Here is a 19591-nt window from a genome sequence, read left to right as displayed (position 1 = left end):
TTGAGCCAGCAGCTCAGCAAAAAAGTATCTACTACAAATACCTACTGCACTAGATTTTTATGATGAGTAAATTAGATGTCATATGTGTCATATGGTGTTTTATACAATGTGGAGCATATGTTTAGTATTTTGTAGATACCTCCTTTTTTTTTTTTTTTTATCACAGTTACCTACCTTTTGGAGTATGTTACATACACACACAGTGATTGTATACCTACCTGAAAATATTTCAACAAGGACCTTTTTTTCACTGCCCTATTCTAAGGCTATAAATTAAGTTGGAATATGATGTACAGCATGTAACCTTACTACTTAATTATCTGCCATAGATTATAAAATGGCATCCATTTATTAAAAATTACATATTAAAAACTAAGAATCCACAAAGCACTGGCTTAATAAATAGTGAGTTGACCCAAGGAGCTCATAACAAGGGTGGTAGAAGATATTCAAACAATCATGATGCCATGAAAAACCTTAGAGCTATATACCAATACCACAGAGGTATAAAGTGAGAAGATGCCATAAGGTATATGCAAGCAGATTTTTGCATGGATATTTACATGTATATATGAAATATTCTCCAGCATAAACAGCTACTGATCTTGTGTTTTATTCCTTCACGGGATAAATATGGAAGCTGCTCTTCTTTTCATTTGAAGAGCCTTACAGACGTCTTTCAAATTTGCATTGCTGGCTGTCATTTAGTCATAAAAACCCCAAACTCCAACGAACATCTCTCTATCCCCTAAAAAGCCTATTTTCCTATACTTCAATGGTGAAAAGACCTTCACTGGCAGTTTAAATCCTGTAAAAATTAGAAATAGGAGGCATATACTGACCAGTGCAAGTGACACACTGTTTCAACTGTCTACTCTCTTGGATTCCTTGATTCCTGGGTCTCCATAATGAAAATTCCATTTTTTCTTCCAAGCAACTAATATTCTGATTTCCTCAGTTTAGAAGAATCAAACTAACAAAACAGTTCAAATATTTAAAACTTAACAACTTAAAAGCAATTGTTAAAATCACAGGGTAGAGGGAGAATATGAATCTTAGAATGATATGGTTCCAAATCAGTTGATTGGATATAAAATATTTTATGCAATTACAGGATTCCTAGGGTTAGACTTCCTTATACATTCTCTTTTCTTCCACCAATTATGGGTTGGATCAAAACCTTAGATAAGTTATAGCTAGTTCCTCTGAGAGAGTATCTACAATTCCCAAGCAAGAGAATTGCTTCTATCTTTTAGTAAGCTGAAGCTCCCTTGTGTACTCTGTTATTTTAAGTTACGCAAGAATCAGTTGTAAATGTTAAATGGTTACTTCTGAGGCTAATATTGTGTATATCATTATCAAGCCAAGTCCTATTTGTTTTTTATTATCTGCACCCTTTCATGCTTTTCCTCATCTTTTATTTATTTTTTGGTTAAACTACAGCTTAGTTAGCTTTTTCTTCAAGCAATCAGTTTGTTTTAGAAGAAACTTCTTTTGCTTTCTTCATTAATCCATCACCCAAGTGTAGGAAAGATAAAGTGTATTCTTCTTCAAAATATTGTTGACAATAGAAATATACTAACTTTAAACTGAGAAAAAAAAAAAACCTCTCATCCAGTAGACTATATTAAAAAACAAATATGAAGAGAACATAGTAAAAATCAAGCCTCTATAAGTGAACATACTATCCTCACATAATCAAAAGCACACACTGTTGCTATTCTCTGACTGAATGCACTCACGTTGAGAGCAAACACTTATAAATTTGCATTCACTTCTGTTGCACCATTGATCTAGCCTTCCGAAAATGCTTGCGTCAGAGACAAAGCAACTTGACCATATTCAGAATCGGCAAGAAGAAGTAAATGAATCACAATTATGCATTCCTGGGAGAAAAAAAAAGATCTGATATGATTAAAACAATGAAGTGGACTAAGAAGTGTACATAGAAACCCAGGACAGCACACAAGACAAAGTCTAACACTGAATGCACAAGGGACACCAATAATAGGAGCAAAGGAGATGTTCTGACAACTACATCTGTTACTAAAATAGATACCATGACAAACAAAAGTAGCAAGAACAAGCCCTGTAATGGGATTCAGACAGAACATAGGAAACTAATGACTGAGGATAAAGACAAACGTTGTGACAATGGCAGGTAGTGTGACAAATGAAATGCTTAGATAAGCAAAATCCCAGAAACCAGACAGCTGAAAGACCAAGACCAAGACTGAGACAGATCTGTCAGCAATACAGATCACATCACACTGTGCCAGAAGACAACGCTAAATTATAAATGCTAATGATAGATGGATTCAGCAAAGCCACAAACAGAACAAAAGAAATGAAATGGAAAAGTACCCCTGCTGCAGTGTTTGATGTAGGTCTTCATTTTAAGGAAGATGTAACAGTCATGCTCTCTTATGAAGGGGATCTTTGATTTCAGATAGAATGGCAGCATGCTATTAAATGTCACCAACTCCTTTCTATCATCATCCTTTAGTTATTAGGAAATGTTCACTTCCATATGGAATCTCAAATTCAGCGGTAAAAGAGTCTTCAGAAAGTAAGATGAGAGAAGAAAGAAATGAGGAAGAAAGAGAATGGAGAGAAAAAAAGAAAGAGAAATAAAAGGTGAAAGTAAGGCAGGAAAAAAAGTGAAGTAATTTTTTGTAATCAACTGTTGAAATATTTACTGAGAAACTACTGTGTGACAGATACCATACAAGGTGTTAAAGACAATGTGGTGGAAAAAATGCTCATGGTTTCTAGCATTCAGCCTCTTATAGTTTGGCAGCAGGAAAAGACATTAGTTAAATAACCACATAAAGAAAAACAAAATTGAAATGTTGGTAAGTGTCATGAAGAAAGGGTGCATGATACCATGAGTGCACCTAACAGAGATTATAGGAAGGCCATGGAAGTCTTCTCTAAGGAATTGGTAATGAAGCTTAGATGCAAAAGAGCAAACGTTGGGGGTGTAGGTGAAAAGTTCTCCAGGCTGTGGGACTGGCACATACAAAGGCCCTGTGGTGAGGAGAATAGTGAAAGAGAAGAATCAAAAAAGGCCACAGGAGAGTGTGGCGGCTGGAACAGAGAACTGGAAGAGTACAGCATGCCTGATGAGGCTTGAGAATTAAGTAGAGGTCAGGCCATGCAAGCTTTTGCATCTTCATCTTAAGAGCAATAAAAGCCACTGAAATTGTAAAACAAAAGAGTATCATGATTTTTACTGAGCAGCCACTTATAGGTACAGGCCAGCCTCCTGTCTGAACTCATCTCCTCACTTACCTCACTTACTCCATCTGCCACATAACCCTTCTGCTTTTCATCCAGCATTCCAGAATCATTCTCAACCCAGGAGTTTTGCATTTGCTGCTCCCCATGTCTGGAACCCTTTCTTCCAGTGCCCATATGTCTCACCCCTTACTTCACCTCAGGTCTCTGCTCAAATGTCTTCTTGTACAAACCTTTCCTAAAAGCTAACATTTTAGGCCCATACTAACCCTTCTCCCCTTTATCCTCTTAACCTGCTTCCTATAGTTTCACTATTTTTATCACTGATAGGAACTATGTTCTAAATTTAATTAAGTTTATAAAACACACATGTGCATACATACATGCATACACACATGCACAAACAGAATTTGATTCCAGGAAGGAAGGGATGCTACTGCTAACTATGCCTGGTACATAGTGCTGCTCAATAAGTATTGACCGGGAATAAAAGATTTACAAAGAGTGAATGCTATCTTTCACTTAGATTAGAAGCACACAAAAGATCTCTATCCTGGCCTGGCAATTTTATTATCCACATCCTCTCCATGACTTCAAAGAAGAGGCTCCAATTTAGAAAGAATTATCAATCACAACCACCTACTCATTTTTCCTAGTTGTATCCAAACACAATGCACAAATGAGGAAAAGCAAGTGCATAAGATTATTCTACATTAGGCATGCCAAGGAGATGATATTTGCAACTTCACATGTAGGACTTGTAGGATTAAGGGGGTATTATTTGCATGGGAATAAAAGTGTTGCTATCCTAATTGAAAAGTACATAAATATATGAATAACAGATAATACTTGCATCAGGAGCATCTAGGAGGGGCAAACAACCCACAGGTATTTTCCTTATGTCACTGAAAACCAGCATGGGGAAGAGTTGCCCTAAAGAACCAAGCCAATTAAATGCCATGAACATTTATTGTGCATTCATTTATTGAGACGTATTTGTGCATATTAATACACAAAGCACCATAATAGATGTTGGGGCAAAATTAAGCCATACTGGCAGGCACATTCTAAAACATTGGAGGAAAGAGAAAAGTGCTGAATCTGGTTTTGAAAACACAATTACAGAGAAAAAAGAAAAATAAAATCAAGATAGATGGTAGAAAAGTAGATTGCTATGGGGGCTAGAGGGATAAAGAGAAAGAAAACTAATCTCCTCCTAAATTAAAATTAGAACCCACTGTTCCTACCAACCAAGAAATAATGAACATTCAATAAATATTTCTAAAATTTTTCCTTTGGAAGGCAGATAAAACCAGAATCTTGTACATGGGAAGCTCTAAAAATTTATTTGTAAAGGAAGGAGAAAGAGAGGAAAGTACTAGAAGAGTGAGAATAAATCATCTGCTTATGGCTGAAATTTGCCATCAGTAAAGAAAAATTTGTCCAATCTTCTGGAGTCTTCCATATGAGCTCAAAAGGGCTTTCCCAAATGGATCTGATACAGAGATAAAATAACCCCCTGACAATATGTAGGGATACAAAGGTTGTCAAGAACACGTCTGCTTGAAATTCTCATGTTGTCATTTTTAGTTCAAAATATTGATCCCCTCTGTTGAAATCCAAGTATTTTAACTATTATAGCAATTGCCTTCTTATTCAGAGTATGGTCAATGTACCAGCAGCATCAGCATCACCTCAGAAACAACTTAGAAATGCAGAATCCCAGAGCCCACCTAGACTTGCTGAATCAGAATCTGCATTTTAATAAAGTCTTTGAGTGACTTACATGCAGACTAAGGTTTAAGACACACTGGTAGATTATAACACTGTGCCCCTGGAAGATAATTCATTAAATATTTGCTTGTCTTTAATGACTTAGACATTTTCACACTATCTTGAGAAGAGTACAGAATGTCAGAATAAATTCACAAAAAACAAATACAGTATTTTTGGATCAAGAGCAATGGGAAAGTTATGATCTTGAGATAGAGCCAAAACAGTAAGATTGAGTCTAAGACGCTAGTCAGAGTATGTATAGAACAGGGTCCTGAAAGTGAGCATAGGCTCCTGTACCACAAGGGCTGAGATCAAATGTGAAAGAAGGGAAGGAAGAGGAATGAAAGAGAAATCAAAGAGCATTACTTTATTATTTTCTTTATGGATGTCCCTGGGTTTTATGCTATTTACCAACAGGATCTGCTTTGGCGTACCATTTTACAATAAATGAACAATGCCCAAATTTGGTCACACATTTTAGAGAGGATGAGAAAACCATCAATAACCCTGACTTAGTGGTTCTCAGGCTTCTAGTCCTTTTTGAGCTACTAAGAATCTCAGTTGTCTAAAATAGGGCATGTAGCTGTCTATGCCTCTGTTCTCTCATCCATAGAGAGAAAGTTTGCACTGCAAGCCCTCTACAATGGTTTCCAGCCGCAGTATTCCACAATTCTACTGGCATCTTACCAATATATGCCAAATCATGTTAAAAACACATGTTTCCATCCAAACAATGGCTTCAATTGCCACTGAGGAAACTGTTCTCTTTCAAAAAGCAGTGTGACTGTGTACCTTAAAGGAACACTAGTCTGTGGGAGGGGCTGCTTCTAAATAGTGCAGTTCTTTTTGTTTTGTAGCCATCTGTTCCTTTCTCTTCTCCACTTGAGAGTGTTATCCTTACTACCAACATGGATTCCCTCAGAGCAGGTATCTGGATGAAAGAATGGCATAAAGGAGCTAGAACTGAAATACTAGAGGAGAAATGAAGTATGTATATACACATCCACAACCTCAACATATACACACACATATGTATATATTATATAGAAGCTGTAACACTTTTCTTATGTTATCCCTAATATTTCATTAGCCTTTTACTTAAATTTCAGCTTCATATCAGCTATTACTGAAATAAATTAATGGAAAGTATGTTTCTACATGTGAATAACATACCAGCCTAAGGGAAATCTCTCACCTAGAAATTGTACAAGGAGACTTGTAGAAGATGTTTGGTTCATGAGCGGAATGGAACATTACACCAATAACAGATTTGTATAATGCATAAGCATCCTCTAAGAAATCCCCAAATTTTGGGGAGACGATCCTGTCAAAAACTAAATCTCTTGTACCCTGACATAATGGAGGCTTCAAATGATCGAATTTGTAGTGTTAATTATAACAGGCTGTGTTTTATTATTTTAATTTTTTTCATTGACTTTAAAGTTTCAGGATACATATGCAGGATGTGCAGGTTTGTTACATAGGTAAACATGTGCCACGGTGGTTTGCTGCACAGGCCAACCCATCACCTAGGTATTAAGCCCAGCTTCCATTAGCTATTCTTCCTGATGCTCTTCCTTGCTTCGCCCCCACAACAATCCCCACTGTGTGTTGTTCCCCACCACATGTCTATGTGCTCTCATCATTCAATTGTTCATCTCCCACTTATAAGTGAAAACACGCGGTGTTTGGTTTCTGCTTCTTGCGTTAGCTTGCTGAGGATAACGGTGATGCTGGCAAGGCTGAGGAGAAAAAGGAATTGTTTTACACTGTTGGTGGGAATGTAAAGTAGTTCAACCATTGTAAAAGACAGTGTGGTGATTCCTCAAAGATCTAGAAACAGAAATACCATTTGATCCATCAATCCCATTACTCGGTATATACCCAAAGGAATATAAATCATTCTATTATAAAGATACATGCATGTGTATGTCCATTGCAGCATTATTCACAATAGTGAAGACATGGAATCAACCCATGTGCCCATCAATGAGACACTGGATAAAGAAAATGTGATACCTATACACCATGGAATACTACACAGCCATAAAAAGGAACAAGATCACGTCCTTTACAGCAACATGGATAGAGCAGAAAACTTATTTTTAAAAGTGCAGTTGGTTTTATTAATGCTCTAAAGAAGTAGTTTTGTTTAATTAATTTCATGTTTTATGGTTGTAAGATTACTAACAATTGTATAAATGATATTCAACACTGATAAAATGGGAGAGGAGAATGATGCCCATATTATAAGTGAATCTGTTGAATTGGAACCCATTTTTAACTAATGATATCTGGTTTTACTTGCAGTAGATAGAGATTAATAAAAGCCAGATAAAGCCAGCCTCAGTCCTTTCCGCAAGCACCTGCCCATGCTGGAAGGAGTGAATGGAACAAAGGTACAGCCTACAAGAATTCTCCTTTGGGAAATAGTTTTCATTTCTCTCCAAGCAGTATTCCTAAAGTTCTAAAGTTATTTAGGATTCAGTGTTCTAAAGTTCTCAGCTGTAGCTTCTGAAAATCTCTTGTCCTACCATTTGACCATCTGGAAAAAACCTGCTTGAATAAGGATTCCACTACATTCTTTCCACATTTCCATTCTTTCATTAATGTATTTATTAAGATGGCCACTGATGAGTCTTCTCTTATTCATTTATTACTGACAGAAGCATCAAGCTCCTGATCCACATATTTGCCCTTGGTGAACCAATCATGTTATTTCATAAGCCATGCTCTCTTTCACTTTGTTGCTCAGCCCAATTCTACAAGAACAAACAGCTGGGTAGTTGCAGAACCTGCTGATCTGAGCACAAGTCTGGCAGTTAGTAAATTTGAGTTCAAATCCCAACTCCACCACACGTTTGTTCTAAAGATGTGAGGCTGCCTTATAAAAGTGCTCACCATGGCATTCAAATAAGCCCAGAAGCTACTGTGCTGATGTGCGAGCACAAAAAAAATCTTTCTTGCAGCTGTGCTTATGGCATTTTTCAACAGTCTTCTAATGGAGGTTTGGTCTGCCACAAAAAGTGTAATAAAAGGCAAAGAGCGAATGGCCCAGCTTGCCCTTCAGTCAGAATGACTTTGACTGCTCAGAGTCCAGTAGGCAGCAAAGGGAAGATTTCAAGGTCAATTTCCTCACCTTTCAAACCTGTGATTTCATATTAGAAGACCAGGCTGTCAGCTTTCCTGTGTCGACAATTCTCTCTGGGAAGGTTAATGTCACTTCTAAGCTTAATAATGGCCCCAAAATTAGGAAAGTACTGTAAATATCCTGAATGTGATGAATAAGTCAAAATAAACAAGGATGATAAATGCAAACTGTGCCTGACATGTTTTAAAGCTAATACTGGTTACAAAAAAGAGGAAAACATAAGCTATGGTTGTATCCATTGAGGGTCCAGTTTGTGTATAAAAAGGAAAGCATCCTAATGCTATGAAATTGAATGTAACATCTTCATGTTATGAAATGCAAATCTCCCAGTCCAGCGCTTAGCAATACATATGTTGCTAATAAATAATAAATTTTCAGAAAATTACTTAAGTACCTAATTAAATTTACAAAATTAATATAAATTCTTAGCCTCCTCTTCTGTAAAATGAATACAGTATCATCTCCCTTGCTCATGTCACAAGATCAGGGTGGGTTTAAACACTTTTATATTTAGAAGATGAAGTGAATTGTAAATCACTATAGAATAACCAGGTTTGGCTGCTGGATTTAAAAACTTGTCAAAATGTGTTTGTTCAGTTATTCCAAGTTATCATGAATTTTGTTTTTCTCTTCTGCAGTCATCCTCAAGGTGCTTGCACATTGAAACCACCCAGAAAGCTTTTTAAGTTTAATTTCTAGTCCATTACTGTGGTCTGAATGTTTGTGTCCCTCCAAAATTCATAATCACTAATGTGATAGTATTACAAGGTGGAGCCATTGGTAGGTAATTAGGTCATGAGGGCAAAACCCTCATGAACATGACTAGCGCCCTTATAAAAGAGGTCCCAGAGAGCTACCTTGTCCCTTTCACCATGTGAGAATACAGCAAGAAGGTGTGATCTATGAATCAGGAAGTGGGCCTTCATTAGGAAGAGAATCTGTTGGCACCTCAATCTTGGACTTCCCAGCTATTAGAACTGAGGAAATTTATGCGGTTTATAAGCTACTCAGTCTCAGGTATTTTGTAACTTTGATAGCAGCACAAAAAGACTATGACACACATCCTAGACAAATATCTAGAGGTGGGAGTGAGAAATTACTATTTTCAAAAGATGCTTTTAATGTGCAGTTAAGATAAGGAACCACTGATGGAGTTTAACTCTACTTACATAATAAACTGGAAAGTCAAGAGCTAAAAAATGAAAGGTAGACATGCTCCAAGTAGTGATGCAAACATCTTAACCTTTACACTTCTTCTTGTGTGAACATTTTTTCATTAAACTTCTAATTATTATCTCAACTAACAGAGCTTGGAGGACTGAAGGATTAGTGAAGAAAGAAAAGCTTCCACAATTTGGATTAATTGAAAAAATCAGTATAAATTAGTGAAAATTTACAATGTTAAAATACTTTTAAAAGAAATGTAAAAAATAAATGAAATGTAAAACATGCCTTTATCAAAACAAAAGCTTACAAGTTCAAGTAATTCATCTTTCATTTGTGGAGTAAGATACTTGTAGAGGCCCTACATTGATTTTTTTAATGAATAAATTTTTAAAATATGCGTAATTAGCAAGTGAGCTGTATTACTATATCATTAGTATGTCATATGCACAGAAGATTTTAATACATTTTTGCTACTTATCAGATGACTATGACCTTACAAGGAACAAATATAATATTGCAGCAACCCCTACTTTTCTAATTATTCCCAGCTAGTTTCTGATACTTTCTTCTACCTACAGATTCAGCTGCACACTTCTACTTCTTTTTCTAGCTTTCTCTCTCTTCCCCCTAACAATTCTTACACACATACACGCACACATACTCTCTCTCTCTCAGGACATGTAGGTGTTACTGTGTTCCATCCTAGAGTTTTCAATTTAGTATGTCTTTGGCAAATCTTGAGAATATGCACATCTAACAAGATCTCAAGAGACATTGATGTTGCAGATCTGAGGATCTCACTTTGAGAACCACTTATCTAATTTTCTAAAGAAAATCTATTCATCAGCTCAATTTCCTAACCAACAGAGCCTAAAATCAGTCTTGTTTTCTATGCCTGCAATATCCTTTGGGCTGGGGATGAGAACTGGCACCTTTGTTATCAATGGAACTCTGTGTTTTCCAATTTATTCAGTATCATGTGACTAAACTCAGTATTGGATTGAGGAACTAGCTAATCAAGGACAATAAAATATCACTAGGATCACAATTGTTCTGAAAATTTAATTAAGTACTGATGAATGAGAACTCTTTTCAAGAAGAGTACTTCATGCCACCAGTAGGAATAAGCCACCTAAAGAACAAGGAATAATACCATCAAGGAAACTAAACTGCCTTCCAAAGAGTAAGGGTCTGGCTAACTGCAGAACCTTTGAGATAGTACATTTGGGGCTATAGCTGACTTGCTCAGAACCATCTTAGGGAAGTTGGGCATAGCAATCATTAGCAAGGGGCATCAAAAACAAGAGGCAGTCTCCACCATCCCTGCCTGCTCCTTGCTTTTTTGGTAGATAAGTGGTTCTCAAATTGAGACACTCAGATCTGCATCACCAATATCTTTGGATATTTTCTTAGACATATATAGTCTCAAGCCTTGACACAGACATACTGAATCGAAAACTCTGGGATGGAACCCAGTAATCTGTTTTAACAAGTCCAGGTGATACTGTTGCATAAAACTCAGAACCACTGTTTTCAGGGTTGAACAAAAATTAAAGTGTGAAACTATTGAAATAAAAATATTAAAGTGTGATAAACAATATTAATGAGCATTAAGTTATTAATCTTGCCAAGACACCATTTTCCAGATAATATTCCATCCCTGACTAATATTCTTCACAATGTTAGGAATGGAACCCTGTCCTTATCTTTAATCTATGTGGCTGAAGTCTTGCAATCATCTAGCCGTTACCTTGCCTCCATTTTCAGGAATGTGAACCCTAGACCTTTGTTCATTCAGTTACCAACTGGAAAAGATTCATGAATGTAATGGCTGCCTCTAATAATGGCTACCAATCCTTCTTTTCCTCCTTCCTGTCTCATGACTATTTGAATTTCCTTCTACAATGCAGATTCTCCTGGTTGGTTCACCTTCCATAATTTCCTTTACCATGAATATCTATACCATAAAGCAATAAATCTATAATTAAATTAGGGGTGGTAGGGAGAGGCATGCTTTTCTTTTCTGTTGGCAGAATGACCTAAACAAAATTATATTCTGTTGACAAATATGCGATAAACATATCTGTCCTAAAGGTTACAAGAGCAAAAGTTTATCAAAGATATGTTTTATCTACTAGAGGCTATATTAAGTTTTTAATTATATACCTCTATGTCTAATCTACAGACAATAGAAGAAAAGTACTTGAAAGTATTTAGAAATTTTACTAAAATTGACTTGATTACTTATGCCAGAAGAGTCAAAAAGTAAAACAGGCAATTCTCATCCTTTATGTTCTTTATCTAATTCAATGCATGTCTGATAAAAAAAAATTTAAGTGGAATAAATCACTTATATGCATTGTCTATTAGAGTCTTGTTCATAAATAAATTGGAACATAAATAGAAAGTTTCATACTCTGGAACTTTTATAAATTTCTGAGAATCAGAAATAATGATACAAACAAATGTTTCATTAAATTTACATCCATTGTAGATGAAAACATATGCACTATATAACTTTGCTTTTAATTTTTTAAATTTTTATTAAATATGTATGCAGATCAGTACATGAAACACACAGTTATATGGTTTATAATTACTAGTATAGTATACTAGTAATACTAGCAATTATACTAGTAATTATAAAGCTAATTCCTGTGTAACCACCACGCAAGTGAAGAACAGGGCATTGTCAGACACTCCAACAAGCAGAGAATTGCTGAGTCATGGAAGGAGGACAGGAAAAAGGAAGATAAGAAAGAAGGGAGGGTGAGAAAAATTTAAACACAGTTTGGTCTACCAAAACAATTACTTTTGTTACTAAAGTATAACAGAATGTAAAATTAATCCCTTTAAAATAAAATATAACTATCTGAGCAAAATATTAGTACACAAATAAAATTTATAATTTAAAATTTATAACAAAAAAATTCATAAGAATACTATGAATTGATTTCTTAAATTAGTATTGCAATTGTTTTATTCATCTAATAAAAGAATGTTACTAGATTTCTATGTAATAGGAGATTTTTAAAAGTAAGTTTAGTTTCATGTTTATAAGACTTATTCAGTGCACTAAAATGTGAGAAAAAAAAACTCAGACAATTCAAAAACTATAATGTCAACAAGTTACAAACAATATTAAAACAACGATTCACCATCAGACAGAACTTATCTTAGGCCTGGCATATAATTAGTCTAAAATTCTAAATGCCTTTTTAGTAAACATGAACAATTACAACAGATAAAAGACCCAGAGGTAAATTTTGCTGGTTTCAGAATTAGGATACAGGATTCTATTTCTAATCTATCTGTGAGTTTGTTATAACACTTTTTGGTAAACCACTTAACCTCACCTGACTCAAATTATTTCCCTTAAAATGAAGATGTGTTTATTTATTAATCCCTTGAGACATTCATATAGCAAACATTTATTGAAAATCTACTATGTGCCCAGCACTATTTTAGACACTGGCAATGCAACAGTAAACATGTATCTTACCTTCCTGTGAATAGGCAGAGAGGATAGGAAGAGATATAATCAAGTAGCAAATAAGAAAAATGTGAGAGGTGCTATAAAGAAAATCGGCCTAATAATCCAATTTCTAAGTAGGTAGAATGTTTCACTTTAGGATTTCAAAGTTTTACACTAGGGCTGGATTTGTTTCTGACTATGATGTTCATTGAAGTTGATACTCACCCATTACCAGAGAAACATGCCATCTCATACAGGATGTTTCATTCACTTACCAATGATATACATAATCCCCAGGACAAGAAGTGATGAGCTGAACTGTATTTGTTTAGAAAACTGTACAGTGCCTGAGTTTTCCAGGGTGAAAAGCTCACTCTGCTAGAACATGAACAGTAAAAGTCAGTAACCAAATTCAAGAGGGGATGCTTTTAAGAGCTCTTACATCTTTCCTTACAAAGACTGAGTTAGAAAATCCAACCTTCTCTTCCCCTATGTGCTCTCCTTCAAACTTTGTATCAGGATACTTATCAATACTTCTCAAAGTACAATTTCCACAAATTAGGAATATATAGTAAACATTTCTTGTGGAAACCAGCCAGTTTTCAGACAGACCGATCTACTTTCAATAGCTAAATCGTCATAGACCACATGCAACAATCCTTTTAGGAAATTGAAAACGGTAAATGGGGAAAGGCAAGTGAATAAGGCAATGCCACTTGATCTTGGAAAAACAAGCAAACATATAAAGAGACTTCCACTGCCACAACCACAGTGGAAGTGGGCCTTGGGCAAAGAAAGGCCCTGCCAGGGAACTACTAGCACTCTACAAATAGATCACAGAATTCAGTAATCCCACTGGTGTTCCATAATTAGCTATCTGATTCATAAAGATGACTTCTTTATAAAAGACAAACAGAAAGCAGTAAAAGTATGAAAAAGTATAGAGAAGCATGAGAATGAGGGAAAGAGTGAGAGAAGAGAGAGAGAGAGAGAGAGAGAGAGAGAGAGAACAAACTAATTTGAGAACCATTAATATAACTCCAACCATTCCTTCATTTCCAAATTTCTTATTCATGAAGATGGCCAGTGTTTCCCCATAGCCAGCCCTCCCTTCCAAGGTTCATGTTCACATGTGTAACCATCTTTTCAATACGTGTGTGTCTGAAACCAAATGTTTATACATTTTTGTAAAACTGTACTCATTTTGGGCATTCAACTTTTCATGACTGCTCTGTTTGGAAAGTCCACCCTTATTTTTTAAAAGCCTTCTCTCTTTTCATCGAAACTGGGAATAGATTTTTCTTCCTTCCTCTTTCTTAATGATATAAGCCTTAGTATTTAATAACTGGGCCCTATTTTGGTAAATATAGCCTTTCATTAAAATCTTCAGAACTTCTCTAAATTTTAGTCAAACCAGAGTCCCATTCAAAGAAGAGGGGCTCAATCCAAGCCACAGCTCACTCTTTTAACTAAAAACAGATATTATATATATTTTTAATCTGGAAGGCAATACTTAGCAGAATGGGAGAAAGAAGTTGAAAGTTCAAATTCTGACATGGCAGTGTTCATGTTGTGTGACTTTGAGAGGCTTATCACCTTTCTTCATCTCACCTCTACAAAAGATAATAATCCCTATCTTATAGATGGAAAAATTAATGTGGTGATTTAAGCCAGGGAAGGGCATAAGTTCCACCTAAACTAAATTCAGTAATTAGAGCCATGAGTTCTAACAGCAGGAGCCATGAGGTGCCTACAGGCCACCTGTCAGCTAGGTGACAGGTCAACAATAGCTTCATCAAACAAAAGGGCTAGATCAGTGTTTCCCAAAGTTTGCTCCTTGGACCTGAGTCCCAAAAGAGGGTAAGTCTCTACAAACAAACAAACAAAAATTTCCATAGCCAAGTAAATTTGGGGAACACTATATAATAAATGCCTGTTAGAATGATTTGAAAAACACATTAGTGTATTAAAGACTCAGTAAAAGATCTGTTATTGTTTGATCCACATTTATTTGACCTAGAACCCTTTTCTTCAGAAATTATCTAGTTTTCTGAAATAAATAGTTTCCGTCAGAAATTAATAGGTTCTGGCTTAATTTAACTATTAACAACATATTTTTTTTTAAATTTCCCCAAGCCGGTGACACATTATCTTGCTCATCTTTGCTTTTATCCTATGGCAGCTTGAAATTAACTTGAGTTATTTTTTTTCCTCCACTAATAAATACAGTTTCACTTTGACATTTTTATCACTTCCTATTTAAATATTTAAAGAAGCACTTTCATTTACCTTCTTGCCTTTTCAATTTCTTACCTTTTTACCCAGATAACGTATTAGAAATATCTTAAGGACTTTTGAAGTGTTTTAATTTATAACACTTGGGTATTTGGAAAAAATATTTCCTTCTTCCTATGAGTTTATTTTGCTTTGCTAACGCTATCGGACAGAACTTTACCTTTGCATTTGATGAGGCTTCTTTCAAGGTGTGTTGACATGTCAGTTGATGGTCTAGCAACTCTATTAAAGATTTGTAGCTGTTAAAGTGCTGCTTTTCTAAAAATGTATACAGCACTTGAAAAATCAATCTAGAGAGTTCTAGAGTTCAACCCTCACATCTGTGCTCTAATATCAGTTTTGCTGTCAAAATGAAGTAATTGGAGACTTAGTTGACCAGAATACACCATTCCCCAATGAGACTGGGATACCAAGGTGTTACCTCACTCTCCAAAGCTATGAATTTTCTGTTCTACTCAGACCTGGAGCTCTCAATTATTTTACGTTCATGATTATACCCTCCTCTACTCTTACGTAAAATTACAAGAGAGTTAAACAATACAACTAAAAGCAAATTTAAATAATCATAAAATTAAATATGCATATTTCCAACATTTTGTTATACATCTTCTGGAAACTCTGATAAACACCCTGGAACCACATAGGAGGGATAGAGCTATTCATAATTGACCCACATTATCTATAATAGTCTTTAATTGCTGCTAATACCTTTTTCTCTGAACTTACCTCCTAGAATTCTTCACATTTATCAATCATTCATTCCTTAGAGTTTTTAAGGCCATTATTTATGTTCTTGTATACTTAATAATTTCAAAGAGTGTATATAAATGAAAGAAAAAAATAAAGTAAGCTCTTTGAATATTTGCCAATTACTAATATTTACTTATTACTGCTTGGCTAATTATGAACATTTTCTAATTACTACTCCATCTAGATCAATCAGCATTTTCTAAACTGGTAGTACAAGACATTAGCTATTAAAAAGCATATTCTGTAAGAGTGTTGTATGGTCACATGATCTGGATATGATCAAAAGAGTTCAGAAACACTGAATTAAACAGAGTCAAACAGATTTCCTTATACTAGGACTTCTCAGATTATTAAATATGCTAATGTTAATTATGACTCTCTAAGAAGAGCATTTAAAATATGATGTTTCTCAATTTTTTGACCATGGAATTCTTTTATTTTATCATGTATATTAACATATCCCAGAAGACAGTCTAGTGGAAAAGTGACTCGAGCCAAGAACAATGCCTTCAAGAAACCCAGCTACATCCGGACTCCATGGCGGTTGCCTCAAGTCACAATGAAAGTAAAAAGCAGAACACTATAGGAATTCAAATACTGAAAATGAAGAAAGGAGAAAAAAGTAACATTGAGATGCTTTTCAAATGGGCTCACAATATGCTAAAATGAGTCACTGAATTTATCATTTAGTGATTTCAAACTTTGAAAGGGCAGAGAAAGTAAAGTAAATAAATATAGCATTATATATTACTCATAAATGGCAAATACAAAACTTATTGTATTATAGTTTTTAACATAAAATATACTCTTCAGGATACAAAATTTATTCCGTTTACTCTTTTTCTGTAAAAAATTGTGCCAAAACTTAGAGGCATAAAACAAACATTTTATTATGCTCACAGAGACTGTGGGTCAGAAATTCAGACAAAGCATAGCTTATTTCTTCTCCTTGATGTTTAGGGGGTGACTCAAATAGCTGGGAGCTAGAAGAGCTGGGGCTTGGGACCCACTTATCAAGATGGTTCTTCACAGCTGGCCTTTGATGGGATGATCAGCCAAGCAGATACACACTCTACCTCACCAGTATGAAGGCCTAAGGATAGTCAGACTTACCAGGTCACCATTCAGTGTTTCAGCAAACAAATCAGAAAATGCATGGCCTTTCATGATCTGGTCTCAGAAGTCACCAAGTATAACTTCTTTCATATTTTCTTGGTGTTAGAAACAGACCCTACATCTCAATGGGAGAACTGTCAAAGAATTTCTCTAAACCAGCACAGTAATACTTTACAAGAGGTTCCTAACATTTTCTTCACCAAAAGAACTTCTGGATTTCATTGCTCAGATCTTTCTAAGATGAAGTATAGTGGCCTGTTGTGATGCTTTTGGGCAACTCATAATAAACTCTCAAAGAAAACTAACAGTGCTTAGGCATTGGAGCTTGACAGAAATTGAGTATGGTGGGCTGGGTGACTATGTTCATTTTTGCATAAGAGAGAAAATAAACAAATATAAAATATAAGATTTGGTTGAAAAATTAAGGATAGATTTCATAATTTGTATGAGATATTATCTAAATCTCCTCTATTGTTGACATTAATCAGACTGGTTACCACAATATATTAGTAAAAAGCACATATTGTACTGGATTAAACATTCATATCTGGGTATAACAAATGAATCTTTTATGATATATGAATGAATCAACTCTGCAAGTGGATATATGCATTTGTGTCTTCATTCCATATTAGTCTATTCATCTATTCATGCAGTACTTGTTGACAATCAAGTATTGAGCACTTCCTACTTGCCTGAACTGTGCTGTGCTGAAAACACATGGGTAAAATAGTATTGTTAGTTCACAACTCACTCTAGAGGAAGATTCATATACTCACTTATTCAACTTTTTTTTTAGGCAATTTGTACCATGGTAGAAGTTTAAAATTTAGATCTGTTAATAAAGTATATGAGTTCTGTGGTAGCAGACAACCAAAGAAATGTCTCAAAGAAGTATATTAATGAGCCACAAAATAAGTGGTATAGATAGTAATTTGACAATAGAGATCCCTATGTAAATGGTAAAGTAAGAAGACTTCACAGAAGCATTTTAGATATTTTCACTAAAAGAAATAACTCACTAATGACTAAATATTGGGCATTATTTGTACCAATTTTATATTTTTAAAAGTGTGTGACAACTAAGAAATGTGCCACAACACAGAAAGTACAGACAAATGTTATATGCCTTTAAATTATCTATACCAAATTACATTTAGTTCCCAGTCTGTACTGGCCAAATTTGGTGAAAATACCACATCAATCATTTTCTGTTTCACTACTACATTCTATTCCCCTATTCCCCCTACCTCCCATATCGCATGTGCTCACTCTCGTTCTCTCTCTCACTCGCTCTCTCTCTCTCCCCCTAACCCCACTTTTCTTACACACTCTATTTCCCTCTCCTCACCTGCTTCATTCTCCTTACTCACTTTATATCGTGCCAGGATATCAGAATCTACAGTCTGGATAAAAAGAGGGAAGTGAGGATGCTCTCAACCAGCAGTCACTCATGATCATTGGTAAAATAACTCATCGTCCTTGTTAACATGGTTCACTCAGAAGTGGTCAGTGCTGCTGCTGGCTCAATTCTACATTGTCAAAATTGCCTCTATAGACTTTCTCCTAGCCTGTCATTATTGGGGCATATTATCTAACCCCTCAGGACACTTCCACATGAAAAGGCTAGTGTGAATTTTTCTCTAGGGTAAGGAGACCAGAATACAAAAACACAAAAGATGGACTGACCTTTCTGTCCAGAAAATGTGTATTTTTTTTTTTGTTCCATTGTTGGTAAATCTATTCCAGAAAAAAAAAAGCCTAAAGAATAGGTAGTAAAATTGTTAATATATTGTCCTGCCTCAAGTGATAACTGCACTTTTCCTTTTATTTAAAGGTTACCAACTTTCAGAAAAAAACTACCCTGTTAAAATTGGAGACTAAAGCACATGAATCTTGAATACTGATTAGCTGCACAAATATGAGAAAAAATATGTAAGTGGCCTTAGTAAAAAAAATGAAAAGTAATTTCTGTTTAGTTATGCATCTAAAATACCTAATATCAATCATTTTATTGTTATCATGTTTAAACTATTTAGTATTCACTATAATTTATCCAATCATAATAAATTCATTTGACATTTGCAGATTGTTGCATGAATATTGTCATCCAATTTTTATATCTTCCAAGATCAATTGCTTACCAATGCTGTAAATTCTTGTTTCCTAATTTGAAAGCTGTGAAACAATAGTTTTCAATAATGGACAATATGCACACAGCAGTAATTCTGGGTTTTGTTTTTAACCTTTTTGATGCAGGGAATTGTAACCTACACTGTATAAGTATCAAAGATTTTCATTGTTATCAACATGTTACTTCAATATGCCTTAAATCTATACCATTAACTGAGGAATATTAATCATATCTTATATTTCTGTAGTCAACCTGTCTTTCCTATTTGTTTTATGAATAAAATATTTAGGCATAATTCTTGGCTAATTATATTAACAACTGATATTATTGGTATAAAAATAACATTGCATTTAAATATGATTTCCCATTTGAGAACTTCATTTTACAGGAACTTAAAATTATTCCCATCAGGGATATAACAAAGTGTTTCCTCAAAACACAGAGCTACTAGGATTTAAAAAAAAAAAAAAAAAAAAAAAAAAAAAAA

Source organism: Rhinopithecus bieti, unplaced genomic scaffold (genome assembly GCF_001698545.2).
Source record: "Rhinopithecus bieti isolate Rb0 unplaced genomic scaffold, ASM169854v2 scaffold_23667, whole genome shotgun sequence".
Classification (NCBI taxonomy): Eukaryota; Metazoa; Chordata; class Mammalia; order Primates; family Cercopithecidae; genus Rhinopithecus; species Rhinopithecus bieti.
The sequence above is the reverse complement of the archived record's forward strand: the minus strand, read 5'-3'. Positions refer to the sequence as shown.